Source organism: Phyllostomus hastatus, unplaced genomic scaffold, assembly GCF_019186645.2.
Source record: "Phyllostomus hastatus isolate PE091 unplaced genomic scaffold, TTU_PhHast_1.1 phas_scaffold_39, whole genome shotgun sequence".
Taxonomy (NCBI): domain Eukaryota; kingdom Metazoa; phylum Chordata; class Mammalia; order Chiroptera; family Phyllostomidae; genus Phyllostomus; species Phyllostomus hastatus.
The window spans coordinates 2,119,567-2,124,768 of record NW_025334028.1 but is presented as its reverse complement, the minus strand read 5'-3'; the positions used below and the strand labels follow the sequence as shown (position 1 = coordinate 2,124,768).

Sequence of the window (5,202 nt, the reverse complement as noted above, 5' to 3'; positions counted from 1 at the left end):
TCTTGTGTCTCTTTGTTTCCATTCTTTTTACCCTTAGTATGTTTAGGAATGCTTTAGGCTATCTGTGATACAAACACTTGGCCTAAACTGACTTAAAAAAAGGAAAATGAATTATGTCAAATTGTGAGAGTCCAAAGGTAGAGGTGGCTCAGGCCCACAGTATCATCAGTAGCTAAGTGATGACATGAGCAACCCACTTTCCCTCTGTCCATCCACTCTGCCCTCCTCAAGATCAGCTTCATTAAGGTGCTGTTTGTGGTGGCTCATGGCAATGGGAATTGCCTGTTCAGTAAAGAGAGTGGCAGTAAGCAAGACAAGTAACAAGAGACTGAGATAGAGACACAGAGAGATCTCATTTAAGCATGCAATCTGCATCTTTCTCTTCAAGCTTATTGGTGCAAATGAAGTCATTTGTTAATCCCTGGATCAAGAACGCCTGTCAAAGGAATGCTTGAGGTTTATTGACAAATTAGACTAACCAGAGTTGTCCTTTGGAAGTGGGGATGGGGAGATAGTCTCTACAAGAACTGGATGGCTAATTCAATTCCAAAATAATTAAAGGGGCAAATTGCTGAGTTTCAATCAGGGTTACAAGGGCCAATAAAGAATGGTGTAGCTCCCTGGGACTAGTTACTGTGGGAAGCTAGTGTCATCACTGCACCTGAGATGCACAAAGAGGGAACAGAGTTACTGAAACTCAATTAGAGTTGTTGCTGTGGGAAAGTCCCACAGTCAGGCAGCCTGAGAGGCACCCAGGTGCCAATGCCTTCAAAGGCTGGACCCCAACAGAAGCCAAAGAACAAGTAAGGCCAGATGATGCAGAGCACAGGGTGGGGATTCTAGTTCTGGAGGAATAAATGCAGGCTAACCCACATGTCAATGGAGCAAAATCTGTTAAGAACAAAGAAGGAGAATATGGGAGGTAGGTGACAACCTGTCTGTGTGTCCCTCACACCCTTGAATCTATTCTCCACCCTTGGTGCAGGGGGATCGATTTAACATACAAATGTAATCATGTCATTTTCCTGCTTTAAATCTTTCAAAGTCTTCCCTGAATCTTTAGGGTAAAGGATTCTGTGTGCATACAGGGACCCTGATGATCAGGCCCTGCATCCTTTGCCAGCTTAATTTGTTCCTTCTGTTACTCAGTTGCACTGAGTTCCAGATATACTAAATGTCTTCATTTCCTACAGTTTAGCTCCTTTGTTACCTTGGCACATGTCAAAGTTTCCTCTGCCTTCCCATTTTATTGCCTGGCTAGCCACTATTCCCTTAGGACTGGTCAAACGTCTCAGGTCTGGAAGCCTTCCCTGCCCTTGCCCCCAGGTCGGGCAGTTCTTGAGCCCCGTGGCTCCAGGCAGGTTCTGTCTTAGTCTTCCTTCAGTCTCAGCTGACCACACTGGGGATGACTATTTTCTCTACTTGTTTTTACAAGACTGTAAGCCCCTCCAGGGAAGTGGTTTGTTTTTCCTTTTCCATGTCAATGAAGATCTGTTGGATAATTGATTTCAGAAAAATGAATATTGGATTTGTCTATTCTGCCTTAATCTATGTCCAGAATGGCACAGGACTGAGGCCTGGTGTCAATCCTTGCTTTACAACATGGTTACTGCAAGACATCAATCAAAACCTTTACCTTTCTAAACTTATTTTCTTTTATAAAAGTAACATTAAAACACTTTTTAGGGATGTTTTTGGGTACAAATGTAGTACCTGTAAACCTCCTCAGACACATTGTCAGATCCTTAATTCTCTTTACCATCTACTATCAAATTGCCTGAATCCATTGTCTATGCTGGCCTCTTACTAGATTGTGACTTTACTCCTAGACACTTAGACCATGACCCCAACACTGCCTGCCCGGCCTTTCAGCCACTGAGCCTCTGGAGATCTCTCCTTACCTCCATGAACTTCCAGGTTATCCTTCTTTCTGTAAACTCCATCTGCATTCAGGCTAACATTTTAGAGAGTGAAATCTGAAAACCTGTTTAGATTTGCATATTTGTACAACAAAGGGGGCTCTTTTTTACTGGAGGTGAGATGTTGCCTTGTTTGACCATCAAATCTAGTTCTGACACTTCTAATAAACTAAATGACTCTCAAACCAAAAAAATTTTATTATTTTTTTTATTTTTCAAGTACAATTGTCTCCATTTTCCTTCCTCTACTCCTCCCACCCTTGATCCTACCCCCTTTGGCTTTGTCCATGTGTCTTTTATACATGTTTCTTGAGGACCCTTCCTCTATTTTCCCCAATTATCCCTTTCCCCCCTCCCCTTTGCTTACTTTATTTCAATGTCTCTGGTTACATTTTGCTTGCTTGTTTGTTTTGTTGATTAGGTTCTGCTTATAGGTGAGATCCTATGGTATTTGTCTTTCACTGCTTGTCTTATTTCACTTAGCATAATGATCTCCAGATCCATCCATGTAGATGAAAGACTTAAATATAAGTCACAACACCATAACAGTCCTAGAGAAGAACATAGGCAGGAAATCTCAGTTATCCCATGCAGCAATATTTTCACAGATATATCCCCTAGAACAACTGGCATAAAGGAAAGTACAAATGGGACTTCATCAAAATAAAAATCTGCACAATTAAAGAAAACATCAGCAAAATGAAAAGGAAACTGACCACATGGGAAAATATATTTGCAAATAATACCTTGGGCAAGGATTTGATCTTTGAAATATATAAAGAATTCACTCCACTCCAGGAAGTCAAGCCAAGAAATTTTTAAAACAAGGTATTGGCTCAATTGACTGAGAGCCAGCTTGGCCTAGGTGCTCTACTAGAAGTCATTCACTGCATGGTAGAGTCTGATACCACCGTCACTGCAAAGGCTTTGCCTCACCACCATGACCACTGTTGTCCCCTGCCCTGCAGCTGCTGCCACCTCTGCCATCTATGTTGCTGCCACCTCAGCATCAGCTGTATAATTAGACTACAAACTTCAATGAATAAACATATTCTTAAATTCTGTGGTGTTGTTGGACACATTTAGAGAGTTTCTGAATGGCAGTGGAAATTACTGCCAGGCACAACACAACCTCTATGAAGACAAGCAAATGGTAGAAATTCATTACTACTTCACGAAGAAGACCCTTTAAGAGTGGTTAACCTGGACACGAATGTTGAACTGAAATCTGCAGAGCATTTTACAAGAGTTCTAGCTTGGATGGGGTAATCCTCGCTGCACTTTTTTTCTACTGCCTCAGTATTACTGGCTTAAAGAATTATTACTTCTTGTTAGGAGGTTCATTTCATTTCCCATTACTCCCAACTTCATACTCAGAGCACCAAGAATTTCAAGTGGAGTATATTGAAGTAGACTCGGTTTCTTTGCACCATTTCTGTATCCAACTTTTAAATTCTTTCATAACACTATTGAGTGTTTTTTAACTAAATTAACATGGCTCAAATGAACTGCGCAGCTCCTGTGGAAGTCATATATAAGAACATGAGACTTTTTATTACACACAATCCAACCAATGTGACCTTAAACAAATTAATAGAGGAACTTAAGAAGTATGGCATTTCCACAATAGTTAGAGTATGTGAAGCAGCTCATGATACTACTCTTGTGGAGAAAGAAGGCATCCAAGTTCTTCACTGACCTTTTGATGATGGTGTACCATCATCCAACCAGAGTGTTGACAACTGGTTAGGTCTTGTAAAAATTAAGTTTTGTGAACAACCTGGTTGTTGTATTGCTGTTTATTGTGTTGCAGGTTTTGGGAGAGCTCTGGTGATTATTGCCTTAGCATTAACTGAAGGTGAAATGAAATATGAAGATGCAGTGCAATTCATAAGACAAAAGCAGCATGGAGTTTTTAACAGCAAGCAACTTTTGTATATTTGGAGAAGTATCATCCTAAAATGTAGCTGCACTTCAAAGACTCCAATGGTCATAGAAACAACTGTTGCATTCAATAAAAGAAGTGCCTGATGCCATTGCCTTGGAAGTGGAACTTGAGATAGGACCTAATTTGTCACACACATTAGCCAACATATTGGCTTGGTGAATAAATCTAATGAAGCTTCCATAGGAGAATTAAAAAGCAGTTTTACCAGGCCACAAGCTTGACAGAATTGCAACTTCTACATTTGGGTTTTGATCAACTGATTATGACACTTAGTAAAAGATTCTTATTGTTCAGCTTTAAAATGTGCTTATAATTTGTAGCAATGGACTTTTTCTGAAATAATGCAGTAGTGAGTTATATCTTTAAATCTATTCCCATGTCAAAATCATATCAATATAAGAGATTTAGAAACACTAGCTGCCAACATGTCCAGCACAATACTTACAGAACTAAAACCCCAGGAACTATGAACAGTCTGGATCTTTTGTGTTTTATCCTTTCAGTCATTTCAAACATAGAAAGTAGGGCCTATATGGTTATTTGCCTACTTACTTTATGTTTACATCTCCCACATTCATACAAGCATATATCAGGTTTGCTCAACATTTTTATTTTTATACCAAGTCTTAGTGATTATTTAATGTTTTCCCATTAATCTCACTTTGTGCTTTTATGGAAAGCTTCTATTTTGAAAATCTACATTGTACAGAAGCACATGTCTTTAATGTCTCCAGAAAAAAAGCCTTAGAGTTAATTTAATGTTTGCACTTGAGGTGCAACTTATGGGGAGGGACTGAGAAAAGAATGGGAGGGTGCTATTAAGCATTTTTAGTAAAATTCTGCCTTTTTCTTGGGTGGAACATGTAGAATAACACTCTTTATTAAATATTTTTAAAGGTAAAGGTAGAGATGCTTAGTTGTAGCTGAAACAATTCTTAACCATAACAGTTCTGAAATTCTTGTATTTGTTTTTAGACATTCTGAAGTTGTTTACCAAATGATTTTTGTTTGACATGTGATTTTTTCCTTCCCACCCTCTCTTGCAAAAAAAAAGTGGATTTCTGCTAATGAATTGAACAGACATCTGATATTTTATTATAGGGAACCTATCCACCTGGAATGGCAAGTATAGATCAGTCATATGGGAAAGCCCGTAGGTGTGTGGTGCCATGCAGGATGCCAAACCCATGGATCAGTTCTCTTGTGGGAAATCAGGTCTGCATTATACCTAGGCTGCTTTGTGTCTTGCTCTTGCTAAAGCTCCCTGACTCTGAGTTGAGGCAGCAAATGCTTACTGCATATCTTTAAAGTAACTTCCTGAAGTCTGTGCTAATT

The 5,202-nt window shown here is 39.4% G+C and overlaps 1 pseudogene; it reads left to right on the top strand.

Moving 5' to 3' along the window:
* The first annotated feature begins 3,413 nt into the window (after positions 1 to 3,413).
* LOC123806908 lies at positions 3,414 to 3,937 on the top strand (annotated as a pseudogene).
* The last annotated feature ends 1,265 nt before the right edge of the window (positions 3,938 to 5,202 follow it).